This window comes from Heliangelus exortis, chromosome 3 (assembly GCF_036169615.1).
Source record: "Heliangelus exortis chromosome 3, bHelExo1.hap1, whole genome shotgun sequence".
Classification (NCBI taxonomy): Eukaryota; Metazoa; Chordata; class Aves; order Apodiformes; family Trochilidae; genus Heliangelus; species Heliangelus exortis.
Genome location: NC_092424.1, coordinates 4,824,449 through 4,847,094, shown reverse-complemented (window position 1 = coordinate 4,847,094; position 22,646 = coordinate 4,824,449). Strand labels below are relative to the sequence as shown.

Genomic DNA, 22,646 nt, shown 5'->3' with positions numbered 1-22,646 from the left:
CCTCTAATTTAGAAAAGCAAAGTACAGCCTTGCATGCCAGTCCTGATGTGGAAACAAGGAGAGGCAAAGCTGCATAGTTCCAGCTAAGAATAAAAGCACACTTAGTGCTGCATGGAAAGAATTAGAGCACATGGTGAGATGGAGGGACCTGAGCTGTTCAACCTGGGGATCTGATTGCTGAAGGAGGGCTGAGGAGCTGGAGCTGTGCAGTTCCCAGAGGTACAGTATGTGGAATCAGTCACACACTGAGGTGAGACAAACAGCAGCTCAGAACAGGTAAAAAAATGTTGCAGCCAAAGGGATGCAGCATGGGGGGACATTGCTCAGGGCAGGAGGAAGGGCTCCATCCTTGAAGATATGCAAAGTTTGACTGGACAAGGCTCTAAGCAACCTGCTGTCACTTTGAAGGTGTCCCTGCAGGGAGAGAGGTGTTGGACAGGACAAGCTCTAAACCCAGTCACATCTACCTAAGAATTTGCTTGAAATAATGTAGAAATGACCCAGTGCTGACTTATACAGAGCTTGTGGGCTTTTGCAGCCTGAGGCTGGACCAAACAATATAGCAATATAACAATTGGTCTTGTAAGACCCCACCTGGAATACTGTGTCCAGTTCTGGAGTCCCCAACACAGGAGGGACATGGAGCTGTTGGATGGATTTGTTGGTTTGTTGAGCAAAGCCAGAGCAGGGGCACAAAGATGATCAGAGGGCTGGAGCATCTCTCCTGTGAAGGCAGGCTGAAGGAATTGGGGTTGTTCAGCCTGGAGAAGAGAAGGATCCAGGAAGACCTAATAGTGACCTTCCAGTACCTGAAGGGGCTACAGGAAGGCTGGGGAGGGACTTTTTATGAGGGTGTGTAGCAATAAGACATAGGTAATGGCTTTGAACTGGAAGAGGGGAGATTTAGTTTGGACATTAGGAAGAAATTCTTTAATTTGAGGGTGGTGAGATACTGGCACAGTTTTCTGGGGCAGTTGTGGCTGTCCCTTCCCTGGAAGTATCAACGCGGGGTTGGATGGGGCTTGGAGCAACCTGGTTTAGTGGGAGGTGTCCCTACTCACGTAGGAGTCTTGGAACTGGATGATTTTCAAGTTCCCTTTCAGTCCAAACCATTCTCTGCTTCTGTAATTCTGTGAATAGCAGTGCAGGTAGAAGGCAGTGCAGGACAGCATGTTCTGGTTACAGACATTGAGAGAGAGTTCTGTTTTCTAAAATGTCAAGTGATGTAAAAAAAATAATTCTCCAATATAGCTACAACCACCTCCTTCCCTTTAGACCTTTCACCCTTGGAAAAGGCAAAGCTTTTTCCAGTAGTAATGCTGGAAACATTTCATTACCCTTCCTGCAGGCAAAGTTTACTCTGCAGATGGATACAGGAGAATGGGCAGATAACTAATGAGCTGATTGGCTGAACATCTGCAGGTTACTCTGTAATGGCAACAATTAAGCTATTCTGAAGCTATTACCATATTAAATTAACTTACTGCAATGCTGTTAATTAGAATTCATGTTCTAGGAATTAAACAGCAGAGCAATTACATTGGTATTTAATGACCTGTAAAAGTAAAATATAAAAATGGTAAATTTCCTCAATTAATCAACTAAGGCTGGAAGGTAAGTGGATCAGGCTGCTCCCCAGTGTAACTCCAGCCACTTCTTTACTTTTGCAACCTGAATGATTATGATCCATGTTATCTTTTATCCTGAAAGAATCATTATTTGGCATCTGATAACTAAAGCTCTCCAGTAGTTGTGCCAAAAACTAGAAATCAGGCAAAGTTGAGTTGGTCTGATTGTGAAGTCTGAAACTTGGTAAGATTTTGGGAAAAGGCTCAGTAAGATTTATGACTGAGGTTGTCAGATGTCCTCAGCAATGTGTATTTTGCAGACAAGATCCAGCAGTGATTACTCTTTTGCATGACAGTTCAAGGTTTCCTTATTAACCACATCCCCCCACCTTGGCAGAAGTAAATATATGTGCTTTTGACTTCATATTTTCTACTTCATTTCTCAAAATCAGCAACATGGTGGCTTCTCCAAGGTATATCCTTGAAAACTGAAACAGATGTGTCCTACCTAGCACTCTGAGGAGTCATGAGTGGCATCAGGACCTGCCTGTCCTGGGGCACAGAAGTTTTGGCAGCTTCATCAGTGAAGTTACTTCCCCTTGCACAGCATGGACCGTGCAGTGCTACAGGCTGGGCACAGAGTGGCTGAGAGCAGCCAGACAGAGAGGGACCTGGGAGTCTGGATTGACAGGAAGGTGACCATGAGCCAGCAGTGTGCCCAGGTGGCCAAGAAGGCCAATGGCATCCTGGGCTGGCTCAGGAACAGCGTGGCCAGCAGGTCCAGGGAAGGGATTCTGCCCCTGTGCTCAGCCCTGGGGAGGCCACAGCTTGAGTCCTGTGTCCAGTTCTGGGCCCCTCAGCTCAGGAAGGAGATTGAGGTGCTGGAGCAGGTCCAGAGAAGAGCAAGGAGGCTGTGAAGGGATCCAGCACAAGTCCTGTGAGGAAGGGCTGAGGGAGCTGGGGGTGTTGAGGCTGGAGAAGAGGAGGCTCAGGGGAGACCTCATCACTCTCTACAACTCCCTGAAAGGAGGTTGGAGCCAGGGGTGGGTTGGGCTCTGCTCCCAGGCAACTCTCAGCAAGACAAGAGGGCACAAGAGGTCTCAAGTTGTGCCAGGGGAGGTTTAGGTTGGACATTAGAAAGAATTTCTTTCTGGAGAGGGTGCTCAGACATTGGAATGGGCTGCCCAGGGAAGGGGTGGATTCTCCATCCCTGGAGATATTTCAAAAGAGCCTGGATGTGGCACTCAGTGCCATGGGCTGGGAACTGCAGCGGGAGTGGATCAAGGGTTGGACTTGATGAGCTCTGAGGTCCCTTCCAACCCAGCCCATTCTATGATTCTATGATTCTATGCACCATGCTTGGAGCTTGGTTGTTCTTCTTGAACAGGACTGTTAGGGTTGGCTCAATCTGCCTGGCAGCCACTAGGGAAGACCCTGAAACACTCCTTGATCCTTATTTGCTTTTTTCTTACAAGTGGGAACTCTGGATTCCATCCACTCTTGAATCACAGCGTTCTGAAATGAAATAAAGAGGGTAATCTGGAGCAACTGGAACACCTGTGGGTTGCTGTCTGCAACAGCAATAGAAAGTGGGTTAGACAGCTCCAATCCAATCCAACATAATTTTAGTTTGTAGAGCAACCCACAGGTGTTGCTTTTGGCCTGAGGGATGTCTGAGCCACAGCTTCTCCCAGTCCTGCTTGCCAGGGAATGAGCTGTAGCCCTACAAAAGCTCTGATGCCCACCACCCTTCTCTAACACGTGGCCTTGGGTCTTCACTGCTTCCCCATGCATTTTATTATTGCATACTCTTCATGCAAAAAGTAGAGCTCAGGGCATATAGGAAAAATTCTCTGGCTGAGAAGCTGCTATACTAGCCCTGGGATCTTCCATAACAATGCCAGTTTTCAGACTGATTTTCTTTCCCCGGTGAGAGAGGAGGAACTGTGGGAATTTAATGATTAATTTTATTGATGGATCTGAATGTTTTTTGATGTTGTAACTAGCAAAATGTGCAGAGGCTGGAATCTAGCCAGGGAAAAGAAGATAATTTCTTATATCTCCTTACACTGCATGGGACAGTGGCAGGAGAATATTTCCATCTTTATTACAATAAGCATTTGCCTGAGGAACAGTGGAGAACAGAAGCCTGGAAGTCCAAAGAAAATAATCTGGGAGCTGAACATTTTGGTGTCTTTTCTTATTTTATGCAGGTTCTTGGCATTCTTATCTTCTCTCTACCAATGCATTAATAGTTAAAACTATTAAAAATATCTTGCCAACCCAGAGCTTCTTGGCTGTAGTATCCCTTAAATCTGCTTTTTCAAGGATCAATGCAAGGACTTCATGTATTTATTTCTCAGTGCAGGAAGTTATTGAGTGTGTGTCTATTTGCTTGTGAGTACCAGCAGATAGAACTGATGTGCCCTGTATGAAATCCCAAGAAGGTATTTCTGTTTAAATATCAAACATCACTTAGCCTCAAGTGCTTGTAACCACACTTAATCCCTTTTGCATCTTAACCAGACTGTAGTACCCCATAATTTAAAAGATATTTTCATATATGTGAGCATAGACTTGACAGACCACCCTGCTTGTCCTCATGAACTTCTGAGGCAAACTTTTAAGCCTTTGGAGCAGATGTAATGTCAAAAAGAAGTCAGAAGGCCCATTATTTATTTCTCTTTTCTTGAATATCCATAAAAATGGATGATAGAGTGTTGCAAAAATGGATTAATAGACTGTACCTGGAGCTTTGTGATCCTTCAGACTAAACCACTGTAAATGCTCTGAGCTGACCTTCTGCTTGATCTCTGTTGGAGCTTTTCCTGAAGACACTTTTGCAGTGGACTGTGAGAAAGAAATTCCTTGGTGAGGCTCTCCTATGTGGCTCAATTTCCAGAACAAATTGTATTCTGTATTAATAATATTTTAATTGCTATTTCTTAAAATGGATTGAACAACTTTTCCTTTTGGCATGGATGGTAGAGGCTCAGAATATGAAATTTCTTATCTCACTTTGGAGGCTATCTGTCCAAAGCCCAACATATTTTGGAAAGTGTATTAATAATTCAGTCTGACCTGGATTTGTTCCTTGCAAATTTGACACCAATTATTGTGTCCCTAATTACAGGAAGTTTTTTGTGTTAGGGTGCTAAAGTTTACAGGGGAAAAGGTGTCTCAGCTTCTACCATTTGTTTAGTGGATTTTCACAAGGTGCAGACAAAAACCCCAAAGTTCTCCATAACACATTGGTCTCACTGTAAAGCCTGCAGTGCTCTCTCTGGATGCACTTTCCCTCACCAGGTTTGGAAATTCAAGAAACTGGAGGGTGATATATTCCCCAGCAGCCTAACACTGTGTCCCTGGATCTCTCCCCCTTGTCTCAGCCATACATTTTCCTCTTACATTCTGCTTTTGATGATTAAATAGGACCATCAATCCATGAGAGACAAGGATGGGGAAAAAAAAAAAAAAAAGCTTGAAATAATTGTTCCCTACCACACAAGTGAGGATTTGGTTTAAGGATCTGAGCCCACACAGCATTATGGGTATTAATTTTAGATAGTCACCTTTTTTGAAGCTTATCCTAACCTAATTAAGTCTCTGTTTTCCCCTTAGGGCTGGCACTTTTACTAGATGAGATAACAGCTGCATCTCTGTGAGAAGCCTTGTGAAGGGCAAAATATTTGTTAGCAGTTGCTATTTTCAGCCTTGCCAGAATAAACAAAGAGCAAGGCACCTGCAGTCCTTTCTTTTTCAAGTCAGCACAATCTGTGTGTACTCTGGGGTCAAGGGAGGAAGGTGCAAGGAGAATGGGCAGGGTCACATCTGAGGCTTTGGGAAGGGGCTTCTGGAAGGAGGGATAGGGTCTCCAGTTTTGGGACATGGGATTTGTAGGAGATTGATAATGCTCCTCCAGCAAGGGCAAGTGATGCACAGAAGAACAGAGTGCTTTGAAATTATTAATGCATTTTGGGACAAGCCAGTGTGAGACCCACAGTGGCTGTAAACCAGAGGGTGAACATAAACTGGGAATGTTCAGAGGAAAAAGAAAAGAAGAGCTTTTTTTTTTTTTTTTTTTAAACTCCTTTTCCTTTTTTGGTAGTTAAGCACAACTGGATTTCAAATTATTTGAGACACTTGATTGCCTAAACAATATGTCTTCATCTCAAAAACAATCAGGCTTTGAGCTTAACTTGCCACAACAGGGTTACATGAACTAGATCCAGGATAACTCTATACAGAAGAAAAAAATTCCTGACTGTGTGGGAGAGCAGATGGCATTTAGGTAAACTATTTGCAGGAAACCTCCCTGTGCCCTTAGATGGCAAATGTCACTGCTGTTCCCCTGCTGGCATTTATGGAAACCTACAGAAAAAAAAAAAAAAAGTGCTTAATAAAGTGGTGCTGAAGCAGAGAGGGTTAATCTGCAAGCAGGTATTGTAAGAGTTGTCAGTGCTGTAGGTTTACACTGCAGCCACATCCAGAGCAGTGCCTGTGGTTACTGAGCCACATCAAAACCCAGCCTGAGCTACAGGGAAGGAGGAAAGGGACATTTGTCTGCTGAGTCCCTTCTCCAGAGATGGCAAGGAAAGGGGACAGTGCAACCACAGGTGGGTTTCCATGGGGGAGAAGGATCCACAGCACATCTCATGGCTGAGGGCATCTCCTGCTGGGAAGAGCTGTGTGGATGGGGATATAGCCCTGTAACCCTTAGGCAATCTCATCTTGAAAGATCTACACTCAAGTTTGGCTTTTGGATTCTTTTTGAGGCTACTTTTGTATTATTTCTGGTTTTACCTGTAGCATTTTTAAAGGAGGATGAGGAATTGTTAGGGTGGAGACTATAGAGGTGAAAATGGAGTATTTGCTTTTGTTGCCATGACTGAGAAAGCCTGCAAAAATTAAAAATTTCTAGATCAATAAATGAATATGTATTACATAAAAATCCATTGTGAAGAGAAAGAAGCTCCAAACTTGACACTGATGAATAACCTGTATTATGTCTCAACTCTGAGGCATCTAGGGGAAAAATAAATGCCTTCCTTCTTATGCCTGAGGGACTCTCAAGGAGCTGGAAGAGCCTGGTAAATCTATATATTCAGCCTATTTGTAGAACCAGTGCTAAACATCAGAGATAAGGGAAGACATTTTCAAGGCCCAGTGATCTGTTTTCCCCTTCAGTTCATCTTGCAACTTCTTCACAACCTTTCACCACTTCATGGTAGATTGGGGCACTGTGGGAACCTAGGGATGGAAGTGCCTGACCCCTGAACCTTTCTGGTACCAGCAGCTATTCTAAAGGCAGAGCTCTCCCAGGATGCTGCCAGGAACTCCAGCCCTGCATCTGCCTGGCTTATCCACATAAATGATCTCCTTGTGCTTTCAAGAGCACGTTCAGTGGAGCTTGTAGAGAAAGAAGTGTCCTTTTTGCCTTGTACCTCATTGCCAATGCTAGAGTAGGGCCCTAAGAATCAGTCTTTTAGGAAAATAACACAAACTCTGTGCCCAGTGCTTTTGGCACCCCAGAGATGCACAGAGATTCCTGATCAGCCAAGTGTACAGAAAGAGATGCTGCTTAGAGGCTTCCAACCTATTTTTTTGGTCATCCAGCATCCATGTGTGTGGTGGTGTTGAGCTCTGATGTTTACTGCAGTGGCACTGGAAATAAAGACCAGTAGGGTGTGTAGATTGCTGAGGATGGTAACTGTTGTTTAAAAAAACTGATTTAAATTTCTAATCCTTCTGAGTTGATCCAGGGTGTCTTGACCATCACATCAGCCTTGAAGTATCTCCAGTGTTGCAACTCTAGTTAGCCTGCTCTGATTTCTTTTCTAAAATGGTAATTAAGCTGTGTGTCATGAATACTCCTTTGCTTTTTCCATCTGTCCTCTGGAAGAAGGGCTGTGTTTCCTACAGAGGCCCCTGAAAAAAATAATGGGAGTCAGAAGGATCTGAGAGCACCCCATTTGTGCTTTCCCACGGGATAAAAGGATGGAGGGAGGGTGTCAGGGATGCAGCTGAATGAAGTGATTGCTTCAACACTGCAGGGATCAGCAGCATGCTGTCAGGGATGGGCTGCTGAGACAGAGCATCCAGCAGAGCCTGGAGTGTAGTGAGGAAGGGCTGCTGTATGCCTGCCTTTTCCTTACACTTTTTACTGGACCTTTAGTTATACCCAGGACAGCCACTCTGTAAAGTCCTAGATATAACAGCTTTTAAAACTCAGCATATTGTTATTTCACTAAGTTGTTGGTTCCCAGCAGAAAGGTCTTTCCAGCTTATCTGTGAAAGGCACAGCTTTGCTGGCCTCTGGCTCTCTGATAAATCCTCCACTTGGCCCTCTGTTGAAGGGAGATCTGTTTCCTAATTTACAACCTCTTTCTTTTGAATTTTTATGCTCTGAGGTCTAATTTCAAATATGGTGCCTACAAAGCAAAGTAATCTAAGGAGAGCTGACTCAAAAAATATGCTTATTAAATGTATTTAGTAAGATAACAGCTTCTCCATGTTGTTGCCCACCTCTAAAGCTGAGGTTTGTACCTCTCTCCCTCCTGATTGCACTAAGTAAGGACTCACTCTTGGAATTCAGATTGCCTCTGTTGTTAAATCTGATAGGTTCCAGCCCAAAATTTAGATCAAATTAATACATCTTCACATTTTTAAAGCACACAACTCATCTCTTTTGCCTATGGGAGAATAACACAGAAGGCAAAGCTCTGGCTGTTGCCAAGATGCCTCCAGTCCAAGCTCTTGGGAAATCTTGACTTAGTAAAGAAATCTTTTCTCTTTGGTTTACAAGTTACAAATTCAGGTTTTTTTGATAACAGATTCAAGCCTGAATAATGCAACAGGAACTGTTTTAAAAGCCCTATCCATGCTTAAAGCAATCATTACTTAAATCCCAAACCATCCAAACAAATCCACTTCAGATTTGGCTCTTTGTAGTTTATCCTTTTGGAGAACAGAAACCAAGTTTGGAGTCAAAAGGTAATTTCTTATCATGGGCCATGTGAAAAAGGGCATAACAAACATATCCAGTTCCACCCCAGCTGCTGTAAAATAGGTTTCTGTAAGGAAGGTTCTAAGAAAAAGCTCATTAAGCTCTTACATCACATCTAATGATTATCCATGAGCAGTGGAATCAAACTGAGTCAGAAAATGCAAAGTACCTTTATGGGTGGTACTCTTTTTCCCTTGTGAACCAGGAATGGGCTAATATGGTTGTGGGGCAAATTTAAAATTAAAAATTGCAGTTCTTACCCTGACAGTTAAATGCTCAAGTGTGTGTTTAAAGGATACATTTTGATTGGTTGAAGCAAAATTGATTCTAAATACAGCAGATAAAGAACTATCTGCTTGATAGATCTTTTAAAAAATCCAGGATGAAGAGAAGGTTTAGGATGATTTATTAAGCCCAGCAAAGCTGGGGTCATGCATAAGCAATGAAGGGAGGCATGCTGGAGCTCTGCTCTGGCTTTGCTAATTTTGCTGCTGGTTTTAAATGTTGGTAACTGTGAAAGCTGCTCTGCAGTTAGGATTCTCCCTTCCTTTACTGAAAGTTGGTTCATCTGTGATATGCCATACGCTCTTTTAAACAATATTATTGTTTAAATTTAGGAATATTGAAAAGATGTTTCTTGAAGTACTCACTGCAAAGAATCTTCTTTTAGGTTCTGTAGATTCCATGAGTGTTTGTTGAGACATGAAGCTTAACTTTGGCCTTTGATCAAGTTGTCTGTCACTCATCTTTATTCAGTGTGGTGCTCAAGACACATTAGTTGTCAGATAACAATAAACTGAAAAGATGTTTTCTTTTAAAAATATTTTCTAGGTATGAAAGTGCTGACTGAAGGGTCAAAATGAATTATGAAGTTTTGCAAAGTTCCTGCCTTTTTTGCATGAGGTGTGTGACTTGGTGACAGGCTTGAATCCAAACTGTACTGAAATTAAGGGAGGAAAGGATGCCTCAATTTTTTATTTGGGGGAAATATGATCTGAGCCTAGCTGGGAAAATGCAGAAAGAGCTTGTGCAAATTTGAGAAGAGAATGCTTAAATATTGGCAGGAAGCTGAAATGTAATCAAGTGGGAAGGAAAGTGGAAGGAAATAGTGGAGGAGGTTTAAAGCAATATTCAGTAAATTGGTTCTACTGGGTTGAGTTAAGATAATAAATTCTGGAGGTCTGAGGTTGGAGGAAGGAGGTCAGGATTGGATGTAGTGGGATGTGGAGGCTTGAAAACACATTTTGGCTTTTAACTTCTGCTTTATTTTTGAACTTTATGTGAAGACCTGCAATATCTCTGCCTTTCCAACTACATTCAAGACTCTCCACCATGAAAGCCAGGATTTGGAGGGGCCTTGTCCTTTGGGTGAAAAGACCACTTCAACATTATGCCCTTCCTTAGGGAAAAGGGGCTTCTTCCTTTCTCTCCTGGATTGCAGACTGGGATCTGCCAGAAGCTGAAGGAAGGATATGGATGGAATAAGAACAGATCTGTGCTTCTATACCCAGGCATGGACTAGGATCCAGGGAGAAGACTTTTAGGGATTTGGGTCTCTTCCTCTGCTCTCTCCATAAGAAGCACTGGATGCCCAACCTGGCCTCTTGATGTGGGGAGCCAGAGAGCAAGCTGCCTGCCAGGTTAAGCCAAAAATATGGCACTGAGATGGCACTGAGGGTAGAGACATACTCTGAGCTTCTCACAGATTCTCAGTAAGGTTCTTTACACCACTCTGGGAAACCTTTTTTGTTTTCAGGCTGGTCCCCAAGTGTAGCTGTATAATAGGAAATAGAGCAGGCAGAGGGAGATCTATCTTCCAGCCCATCATCGTGATCATTTCAGTATCATCAAAAAACCATATTTTTTTGACAGGGATGGTCTTGTCTTATGTGTTCCCTGCCCCCAGCCCACACTGTCCAAACAAAGCCAGCATGTGTGGGACAGAACTGGTAGGTGCAATTAAAGCCCAACTGGAGAGGTGCAGGCTGTTAAGCAGTGGGGTTTTTCAGTCACCAGGGCATAGGGCTGTGCTCTGGCCCTGCTTAGGTTATTATTTTTTGGCATAACTCATGTACTACATCCCCATAAGCATTTGAATTTCTTTCTGATTGGAGTTTTTCTGTCACTAGCATGCTTCACAGATGATGATAATCCTCTGTCTGATTACACCTGAATGGAGACTTCTTCCTATGCACTGATGGGGAGAAATCTGCACTGTAAGTCATTTCCAGCCTGCACAGAAGTGTAATTTCTACTTGGTGGAAATGCAACTTGTGTTCTGACTCATGTAAATACCTGCTTCTCTTTAGAGCATCTTGAACTTGCTTGTTAGTGTAGTTTTGTAACAGTTAAGTCATGAATGGGTCTGATCAAACTGCTGTGGTTTAATGCTATCATTAAGCTTCCATGTGCTCTGGTGGGTTTAGCTTCACAGTGAGTGAAGATGAGTAAAGAACATAAAGGGTTTCTTTGGTCTCACTTTAAAGCCTTTTTTTTTTTTTTTCCCTATTCAACTGCACTTTGATCTATTACAGTTTTGGTTGCTTATAGATGTGAGTTCCTGAGGTTTGTTGTGTTCCCTTACTCACCATTTGTTGTTTTGGACAGACTGTCCTTACTACTGATTACCTGCACATTGCCTGACTGTTTTCCTTTTGAAATCCAAGAGGAAAAATGCTGTAACAAATAATCACATAAACATCCTGTAGGTGCTTGGAAATTAACAAGGAAATGAGTAATGGCCAGCATGGATGTCTCAAGAACAAATTATATCAGATTGATCTATTTTTTTTTTTTTAATGACTGTGTAAGAGGCTGTTTGGATAGGAGAGAATCAATAGATGTCATGAGTCCTGATTCCAGGACATTTCCTGCAGATAAGCTGGGACACATGCTCTGGATGTGAAATTTCTCAAGTGGTTGGTTTTGTGCTCTCCATGCATGGTCCTCATGGGTCACTGTCAAAGTGGAAATAAATAGTAGTGAGGCATTGGGAGAGTCTGTTAGGACTCTGGGCATACTCTATATTTTTATTAACAGCTAAAAGAGGAAGGATGTGTATTACATTTGCAGATAACAGTAAATAAGGAGAGACTGAATGGTGTGGTAGCCAGTTCTACCAGTCTGCTGGGTCCTAGGGAAATTTCCACTGGAGTGTGTACAGCTCAGGGTGCTGTACTGCCAGGGAAATGTGCACACCTGAAATTGTGTCAGGGTTTAACACTGGCCTGGCAATTAAACCCAATGCTCTCTATTTACCTCCCTCCCAGATAAAGGAAGGAGAGAGAATAATGGAGAGAGACTGATGGGTTGGAAAGTAAACTACACAGCTTGAATGTAACAGTAATGATAAAAGGGAAAAATCACTAAATATATTCAAATATGCAGGAAAATTGATACCACATTCCTCCCCCCTTTTTCCCCCAATAACTCTCACATCACCACAGAGGCTGCAGGGCAGCCCTGGGAAAGTCCAGGCTGGAATCCTGGGGTCAGCAGCAGTTGGAGCTGGAGGCAGGAACACACAGATCCAGGCTGGAATGGATCAGGAGCACAGGCAGAGGAAGGGATGGAATCCTCCCAGGATGCTGAAGCAAACAGGGACAGGCAAAGTAGGGGAAGCAGGAAGGGGTTTGACCCTCGTGATCCCTCAAATTTATCCTGAGTATGAGGTGTATGGGATGGAATACTCTGTTTGGTCAATTTTGGCATCTATCTTGTCTGTTCCTCCCCAAAGGAGGGTTCCAGGTGTGACCTTTTTACTCCTTCTCTCCTTCCAGAGGAAAAAATGTTCCTCAGAGCTGAGCAGTTCCTTGGCTCTGCACACCAGTCTCTGGCTGTAACTATAACCATGGAGTGGGATCAGTCCTAGAAGCACCCACTGTCTGAGAAACTTGTTGTTCATTTCAGCAAGTGCAGCTATTTACAAAAGACTCAGCTGAAAGCCAAAGTACAAGACAGAAAATTTCCTTTATCCTGGCCCAAACCAGGACAAATTGGAAAACAACAAGAATGAGCACTGGCCTGGGAGGGAAGGCTGGAAGAGCTGTGGTTGATGAGTCCAGAGGAAAAAATAAGAGGAAAGGCAAGTCTTAAGTAAGCAGAAAGTTTTCTAAAGGGGGAAGGGAATGACTTTTTTCTCTTTGTCTCTAGCATGGAAGATGGGAAATAATTGACTTAAATTCTAGTGGGGGGACACCAAGGTTTGGCACTGGGAAAAGCTTTTAACATTCATTATAATTAGGCACTGGGACACATTTTCTGGGGAAGAAGCAAAATCTCTCTTACTGTGTTTTTTTAAAAATGAGCTGGACAAAAATCTGTCAGGAATGATGTGGTTACAAGTTGATTTTTGCCTAAGGGCAAGGGGATGGGTTAGATGAAGTCTTGAGTCCTTCAAGCTCTGGAGTTCTTTCTGTCACTGCTGAATTCAGCACTTCCATATTGATGCCTAAAAGGTGGCTGAACACAAAGGTTCAGCTGAGTTTTCACTCAGACCTCTCCCCTGTGCTTTTCTCTAATCTATAAAATGAAGCTCAGAAGGGGTAGATCTAATTATGTTCTAGTTTAGAGGCAGAAGTGTTAGGGAGATAAGACATAAAAAACAGAAGCTTGGGTGAGAAATGTCTTGTCTTCCCAGTGTACAGAGTTCAGTCTTGTTATGCTCTTGAATGGCCCATCAGTGATTGCATTAGCACAAAACATCACCATCTGAGAAGAGTTCACACACAGAATTCATTGAATTAAAATTTAAGGCAATAAATGAGGGCTTATAATGTATTGGCAACATTATCAGTAGCAGTGTTGCCAGCATATTAGTGACTGTGATGGATTGACTGCTGGGGAATTCATTAAATTTACAAAAGTCTTCACAAATGACTCCACTGGCTAAAATACTAATTGCTGCCCTTGGGAGCACTTTGGCCATTTAGTTTCCAAGCAGAGCTTACTTTGAGAACAGGGCTGGTTATGCTACTGATGTTTGCTTGGATTTGGGAATAGAGTCAATTTATGATAGGGTTTTTCAACATTGAGAATAGTTTGTACAAAGCTTGCTGCCTTACTAAACATAGGGACTGTGAGAAATAATTTTATAAGTGAAAAATACATTGCTTAATACAAAGTGCCCCTAAAGCATAACTATAAACAGTAACAATATTATACCTGTGCAACAAAGCTTAATCTAAGGGTATGTTGTTTGGGTTGGGTGGAGATGGCAGAGATTTCTGCCTGTGCAGTCAACTTTGACTTTTTTTTTTCAACTTTTTTTCCTCAAAAAGAGGAAAATTGCCGAAACTTGAAAATTAATATATAGAGATCCTCTCTTTCTTAAGATGATGGATACTTTAAGGTTAATGGTTTCTGTTGCAGAGTCAAGTGATCTGTGTATTTGTGAGTGTGCCCTGGGGAAATTCTCCAGAGATTCCGTAAATCTCTTGAGCAGGGGGGGTTTGTGGAGTTGTTCTTGAATAAACCCAAAGTGCAGTGGGTTACAATCTGAACTGATTTTTCTTATTTCTTAATTTTGATTCTGGTGCAGACAAGTGGCTATCAGTGGGAGCAGAAGAGACCTTCCCCAGGTGCTGGGATTGTATCACAGATTGGTTTCTTGACTACAAAATTGAAATCTGTAATAACTTTCATGGGTCAGTAGCTGCAGAGTTGATTTCTGTAATGGAACTAGAACTGTAATGCAGCTGCAGTGTAGAAAAGATGAAGCATTTTTAGCTGAGGTGACTGATATTTTTCCCTTAGTGTTCTACACTAAATCCTAAAGAAAACAATTGTAGTTATCAATGGCTGAGAGAGGACAGGAAATCAAAGGCTTTTTCATCTAGCATGGGAATGTATTTCCCAGCCAAAAACTGAGTCTGCCCTTCCCTACCCAACTAATAATCTCATTTTCTTGAAATTTTGGGTTTACCTCCTAAAGACTAAGGAGGTTCCTAAGGGGATCCTAAAGACTTAATCACTGCCTGATGGTGAGTGCTGGGGCAGGAGAAAAGTTTTCTTGCTCTTGTTTCACAGCTCCATGTGCACCCAAACCCAGCTGCAGTGCCAGCTGCCATGGCCTTGGTGTTATAATACAGTTTTTCAGCTGGACTTTTCTTTTTTTCCCTTCCAGAAGATGCAATCCTAGCTTGTCAGACCAGGGAAATGATTGACTCATGTATTGGATTGCCCTGCTCTCAGTAAACTGCAGTTCCCAATTTACCTGCCATATGGCCAGTTCTTCTTAAAAATCCAGCTGCATAAGCAGTTTCTGCCCCAAAACCCAGGAGGGGAGCACATTACTTACAAAGTATGTGATCAGGCACTGTGCTCCAACCCATTAACTGGGTGACATCCTTCTCTGTATTTGGACAGTTTACTGGCTCTGGGGTTTCAAGTGGGAGCTGTCACTTCCATATTCTGATAATAAACCTTAATTGAAATTTCATTCCTGTACCAGCAACTGCCAGGTCACCAGATGGTTCCTAATTGTTATGTCCACATATTCTGTGCTGGATTGAAGCAGATGTTATTTTTGCTAATCTTACAGTTGCTACTTTGCAGATTTTTCATATGCATGTCTTAAGTGTTTAAATAATACAAAAAGAGTTGTTTCTGGATTTACTAAATAGTGTAAAGTAATGAACTTCCCTGGGGAACTCTTAAAGTTAGGATTTTTTTGTTGTTTTGTTTCCTAAATCATCAATAAGATTCTAACAATAAACTAGTGAGTTCTTATTTTAAAAAGTCAGAGTTTTTAAGATTATAAAAGCTGTCATCTAACCAGGGAGGCAATTCAGGTCACACTATATCTCACCGTATCAGTATGTGCAATGTAACCAACACTTACCCTGAGGCAGATGCCTTCTAGGAGTAGGATACCACACATTTAGGGATCCCATCTAGGATGGGATACCCACATTTGGAAGATAGTGTATGAGTTATAAACAAGACAAACAAATGGAAAAAATCTGCCAAACACCAGAGGTTTATGAAAGGCAAGAAAGGTTACAAACTGTGAGGAGAAAACACTTCTCTAGTTATTGCTTAGGATTTTGGGGCTGGGAAATAACTCCCCATGCTGTGCTCAGAGAAAACACATGCCATGAGCTTGCTCCTTGCAGGGCAGGGAGCTGGTGGCAGAACAGGAGGAGGAACACAGGAGCCACAAAAGCTGCAGGCATGGTTTGGACTCTGACTCTCTGCCTGCCTGTTGTGTCCTTGGAGTTCATTTCCCATGTGGAAAAAAATTCCCATTTCCATGCAGCTGAAAAAGTGGTAGCTTGGCCTTTTCCTCATGGCTGATTCTGACTGCATGTGGGGTTATGAAGCTGTAAGAGGTAAAGTTCCTGCTGAAGATTCCTCTAAGAGGAGGAATCTGAGCTGCTCTGGGTAGATGGCTAGAGGGAGCTTTTGTGCAGAAATGGATGGAACTATTTAGGTCTCTTCAGGAGCAGGAGGATATTGAATGGCAGAAGCAGCTGCCTGCTTAGACACAGGAGCTGAGCTCAGTCACAGAGACAGCTTTTGGAAAACAGAGTGTAGTAATAGATGATAAGGTGCCTGAAGGATTTCCTGACCAGTTGCAGGACTGGAAATGGGAGCTTTCCTCCTTCACATCAAGAGACATTTTTGCGTTAACCTCCAACAGGGCCTCAAAATCTTGCTGATGTCCCCCCAACAGCTCTCAGAAAGATGATGAAAAGGAGAAAACAAATAATTCCTGTCACCACTAGTGTCTTTATAGCAGTTTCTAAGCTGTAAGTGGCAGGGCTTTTCTCTTCTGTTGGTTTTGCTTTCCTCTTCTGTTGGTTTTGCTTTCCTCTGTCAACTTTAATTTGGGTGGCAAGAAAAGGGTGTTTGGTGCTGGATGTGTTCTATGCATACTGCTTACTTCTAATTCTTTGCCCAAAACAAGTCCCACATTGAAAAGAAGGATTAAAGATCCAGATTTGGGCAGGGATTGGCTATTACTCATTTCAGGGTCCAACTCAAGATGTCATTTCTGATATAGAAGTAATTTTTATCCAGTGTCTTCAAAGAAAACCTCGTCCTTGTGCAATCAGGAAGGCAATCAAGAAACCAGCTGAGATGCTTAAGTTAGCCAAGGGAGAAGCAAATGGAATCAAGAGGCCCTTCAAGAGGGACTCATCCCTAAAACTTATTCCCCTCCCTCCTGTTCTTGTCTGCTTTCATTTTAACATCCTTCAGGTCAAAACGTAGGGCCTGTCCCAGAAAGACAAACTTGCCTTGACCTGGACTGCAGGGAGCAAACTCCTGTTGTTAGCATTGCATCCAGACAGCTTTTCTCTGCTTTATGCTCTACATCTGATCCCCAGTTCTGGTGTTTATTCCAGTTGTGGAACTGTTGGCAGTCCTGTGTGAGATGGCTCCAGTAAAAGCAGGACTGCTGGGATCTCCAGGATTGCTACACTCAAAGCAAAACAAAATGTGTATCTGCCCTCTTCTTCCTATTGAGATCAGAAGTAGAGGTAATAAACACAGTGAAGGAAGCTGTTCTCAAATTATTTGGGATGTTAAGTGCAATGGGAAAGTGTTTAGAAAGATTTTTCAAATGGTTTCTGTAAACATTCCTCTCATAGCTTTCCTGTGCTTAGGTTGGTCTGTATTTAAGAACACAAGGGAATGTTCTAGAAAATCAGTTTTTGTCTTCCCTTTGGTTTGTTAGAAATCTCATAGGTGCCAGGCAAACAAAATTTCAGTTCCATTATCAGATTTAAAAGAAGCAAATAATGTTTCAGAGGAACACGTGGAGCTTAGTCTCCAGCTTGCCACCAAACTTTGCCCATGGCTCATTTCTCTGGACATATAAATGTGATGCCAGCAGCAGAGAGGGGATGTGTCTGGCTGACTCCTCCACTGCTTTGAGGTTTCAGAAAAACAAAGCAAATTTCAGTTAGGACTCTTGCTATTGGTGCTTTCCTCAATGCAGCCCTTGACTGTGTCCACCCAAACTAAATTCACACAGCATGTGTGTAATTTGATGGAATGTAATCAATAAAAATTTGGAAAAAGGACACAACTAAAAAATGTTGTAACAGTAATGAATGCCATGGAAGCAGTAAATTAGTCAGTCTGCTGCTCTCCTTGAAAATCAACCAAATTTCCTGATGATAAAAGCTTCTGGTAACAGCAAATCTGCTCTAATATTTTGTTATTAAAAAGGACTGCAGAGAAATATATATTGAAGTACCTTGCTTTTAGGTCCTTGCCTTTCTTTTGTAGGACCCTGAGCAAGTGGTTTGATGCTTGTTTTGAAGGAACTTTATGCATCTATTCCAATTTACAAATAAAACTGCCCAGTGTTCACAGGGCTATAAAATAGTAGCAGATGAGAGACTTGCATTAATCAAAATCAGACTGTGTTTCAGAAGAGAACAGCAATGGATATGAATTATGGCTGTGAATCAGCAACCAGGTTTTCTTGCATGCAATAATTCTGTCACTGGGTATTGTTAGACTTGTAGATAAGAAAATGAAAACTGCATCCTATGATGTATCAGAGCTTCCCTTATGTTGTGTTCTAGGCCAGCAAGGTTTGAGCATGTTTCCTGAAGAGTTTCCTTCATTACATATGCCATTAATTTTTGATCCTCATTCTCATTAGTGGAGTCCTAGCCCAGGCATCAGGAGTCAGGAGTGAGCAGATAAAATATTAAGGACTGCAATGGAGAGAAGGTCAGACCATGATCATGTGCCTGGCATGTTCCTGTGGACAAGAATTCTAAGCAATGCAGCTGCCCACAGGCAGAAACAGCAGGACTGAGACCAAAAAAAGGAACCACAGATGTACAGCAATTTCCAGAGTTTTTAATATTTTTTTGAGAGCAGAAGAAGTGAGAGATAACTCATGCAGAGCACAGCAGATAATGGGCAGAGTGTCTGTTTGATACCAAAGATAAGAACAAACCAGTGCAGGTGTCTGGGAAGTGTTGGGAGATTTTTTATTTTTTTTTTTTAATGATAAATAGAGCAAGCAGGGCTCTAGAGATGGCATGGAATAGATGATGAGGAGAAGCTGGAACAGGCAAGGCATCAAGGTGAAAGGCACAGCAGTGAGTCAGGGCAGGGTGAGACAGCCCCAAAATAAAGTTCTGGAGATGCAGTGAGGAATACCAGACCTGACTGCACAGTGGCACTGAAATTTAGGGGAGAGCCAAAGGTTATGTACTCTGGTACATAAGGGACAGGGAAAATACTCAATCTGCCAACAGTTAAAGGCAAGAGAAAAAGAGGTAGAACTTCCTTGACACCAAGGGAGTTATTTCAATCGTGATAACACTGAACTTTCCAAATGTCTCTGAAAATATTTGTTGAAGCATAACTTATCTTCTTTCCAAAATATTTTTGCATTCCAAGAGATAATACTGTTAGAGACCTCATTCTGCAACACTTTTTGGAGGTGATTAATGCCTGTGGAATTTCAGGGGATTTGACCATGTAAATACCTTTGCTTCCTTTTGATAACCTGCTGCCTTCAGTTAATGGATACAGAGGAACCCAAATTCTTACCTGATTTAGCTCAGATACTGCAATGTATGAGGGAAATCTGCCAGGCTGTCACCCAAAATGTTTGAAAAATGTCTGTGGTTAGAATAAATATATATAATAGATATCTGAAGGTTTTTTGTTCAACATTTTAAGCTTTTTTTTTCGTGGGTTTTTGTTGGGTTTGGTTTTAATTAACGGCACGTGAATCAATCCTTAAATGTTAATTTAGTTAGGAGTAATGTGTATCATCTCAGATGTTATTTAAACATTTCCTCTGCCAAACCATCTTATTTTAAACAACTGGTGAGTCAGTTGCAAAGGTCTGTGCTGAACTGAAGATGAATACTGTTTTCTCCAGCAAAGACATTCAAATTCATCCTGGAGAAACCAATAGAGAACACTGACTTCCCTTCTGGGAAAATGCAAGCAATTCCCTAAAGTCAGGGGACTCATAGAAAATTCAAGACAAGTGAAATCATAAAAGCCAAACCAAAACAAAACCTGTTTAAAACAGATGAATGCCATTGCCAAACAAGAAAAAGGCAGTGAAGCTGCACCTCATCTGAGTGACTTCAGCATAACAGAACCAGATACAGACAAAGAATTACAAATGAGGGAAGAGTCTGAATGTGAACAAAACTGAAATTAAAATCAAACAGTCCACTGACTAAAAGGGAAGATGGAAATTGCAGGCAGCAAGCTCGTAGCAAACATTAGCAGGAACAGATGTGATTGCCATTAGCTCTAAGTGAATGTTAAAGCCAGCATCTGTTCTCACAGAGATGGCATCAGTCACCTTAAAAGAAAGGTTAGTTTGGCACTCAAAACTTTAAAAAAGGACTGGAGAGGTAGAGAAACCTGATGTCTGGTAACCACTGGCAAATCTTCACAGTCCTGGATGAGCAGTGTTACATTTCACTGGTGCTGGCCCAGATCCTGCATGTAGAAGTCAACAAAACCTTTTAAGGATGTGAATGTAAAATTTGATGATTTGACTTCTTTCTAGACAACCAAAACTCAGCAAGCAGCAAAGCACATGCTGGTGACAAATGCTGGGAAATGGAAAGCAAAGTCCCAAAGATTTCCAAATAATGACAAGCATTTCACTCTGAGCAGCACTTACACAAAGAAACAAAATGATTGCAATAGCAGGCATGCATCATAAAATACTGGGGCTTGGAAAAACAAATTGTAAGAATGAGTAAGTAAAAAAATTCAGTCACACAGTCACCAAGGCTGGATGTAATTTCAGGAACCTGAAAAAAAAAGACTTCCAAAATGAAGGAATTACAAATTGTAAAAGAGGTGGTAGGATTTATCATCAGAGAAATCACAAACAGAAGAAAAACTGTCTCATCTAATCAGAGTGCTGAGAGCTGAGGAATAAAAAATGAAGTGGAGGAAACGTGCCTGGCTGGGACTTCTTAAAAAGGTTCCAAGCCACTTGGCTACTAAGACTGATCAGAACTACTTAACAGCAAGAAAAACTCCCAGTTAGAAGAGGTAAAGTGACCCAGACTGTCAATATTTGGTATCCTACTCCTCTCATTTCACTATCAGTTATAAAATGCTGACTATCTACATTTATTTTGATAAATAGTATGCTAAAAGAACTGTTTAAGACACAGCAAATCTGGTTTAGGATCATAAATCCTGCAAATAATTAATCTGTAGATCTAAGAGTTTATTTCCTCGTGTGAAACATTAAGTTCAATTTTATTTGAGCTGACTTAACCACCCTTATCTTAAGCAGTGAAATGAGTATTTTGAAGACTCACCTACCTTATTTCTAGAATATTGTGCTCATTTAAAGCAAAGATCAGCTGACAAAGTTCCAAGCCAAAAGCAAGAAGCCTCATGGCTTGGTTTCGTGAGGCTCTATAAGAAACTTAGGTAATTATTTCTCCCATTTTAATTTCACTGTAGTAAAGTTTGAAGTTTAACTACCAACAATGTAAAATTTGAATTTGAAGCAGCCATAGTTTACTGCTTAATTCTGTAGAGCAAGGAAATTTTGAAAGTTAATATGTCAGTGGGACCAAAATGAAATTTCAGCAAATTTATTCAAAATATAATTATAACTTAATTATATAATAAATCTCCAAAGGCTAAGGCCAACTAGGAAGCAGGAACTTTGAGCATGTATTTTGGGTTTGATGGTGACCAGACATTGGTTTTCTCAAGCACAAATCTGCCTGGCTATGGGGGTTGTTCAGCCTCCAGGGACAACTGAAAGCTCTGAGGACTGGGGGACTGTAAGAAACCATTCTGGTTTTACATCAGTCTCTGGGTGAATATGGGCCCACACTGCAATGAGTACTAATTAACAAGCTTGCTATTAAGAACCATGGTTGAATGCACATGGAAAAATGAGCTATACTTGGCTCAAAAAGCTAAATTTTCAGAGCAGGAGTTTTGTGTGCAGTAGCTTCTTGTAGGACAAGATTTGATTCTTTATCTACTTTCTGCTTTTCTAGTCTAAGCAGTCCTTAGGGAACAGTTTGAGCTGAGATTTTTCTAGGAAAAGTAGTTTTTTCCAATGCATGGGCTTTGTTAGGACTGAATGAGAAGAACTGTGCAGAACTCTCAGAGAAAGGAGTAACACTTCTGCTGCTTCACCTGAGCTCTGCCACTGTGGTTCTGCTTCTTGGGATGCTTATGGGGTGTGTGAAAATCAGACATTTATGTGAAATATTTATGCTGTTTTGGGGAAGGCTGTGCAAGAATTGTGTGGGAGATGGTACTGTAATTTATTTCTTCCAGAATATTGCCATGATGGCCATGTAAACATAATCCATGCAATTTAGCCCTTGTAATTTGAAAATTATCTCTATGAAAAATTGGTGTAATACTTCTGTTAAACTAGACAAAACTCTTAATAAACCTCTGACATTAGCAACTTGGTCATGGGGGTATGAGATATGTTATAATCACAAAATTGGCAACCTAATATAAAGTGAGTGTAGATTATTGTAGGATTTGTACAAAAGGGAATACCTTGCTGCCCTTTTTTTAAATTATTTTTTATTATTATTTTATATTGATACTACGTATCTTATCTCTGTTTTGCTGTTGCATTGACATATAGAATCTTCCTGTCATCAGGAGGTACTCCTTGCCAATATATTGGTTTATGAGTTTTCAGTGATGAATTAGGGACACAAAGTTCTTTCCCATTTGTGTTGACTGAGAATTGCTGTTTGCATATTAAATAAAATTTCATTTACTCTCAAAACAACCTGGATAATATCTGAAAAGATTATTATCCCAGAGGGCAGAAACTTTTCTCCATGCAACAGTAACTACCTTGAGTCTATATTTGAAAAGAAAACCAAACTAAAACATGTGTGATGCTGACATTCTGTTCCTGTGTAGTGTCTCCAGTTCTCTCCCTACTATGCATTTTCTGTCTTTTTCATCATTCTCCTGATAGAATTATAAAGACTTTACACAACAAACATTGGAAATATCCTATATAAAATTAGCTGAAGATATTAGTTTCATTATTTAAACAAAAGAAAAAGATATTGTTCCAACAATATTTGCTTCTAGAAATTGAAAAGTGAAGA

General features: G+C 41.3%; 1 long non-coding RNA gene across 1 annotated transcript in view; it reads left to right on the top strand.

The window, feature by feature from the left end:
* The first annotated feature begins 221 nt into the window (after positions 1-221).
* The window catches only part of LOC139795485 (uncharacterized), a 58,021-nt gene continuing 35,596 nt past the window's right edge, over positions 222-22,646 (top strand). Inside the window, exon 1 of the long non-coding RNA XR_011725509.1 lies at positions 222-250. This is a non-coding gene — a long non-coding RNA (uncharacterized lncRNA). The remainder of the gene's footprint in view (positions 251-22,646) is intronic.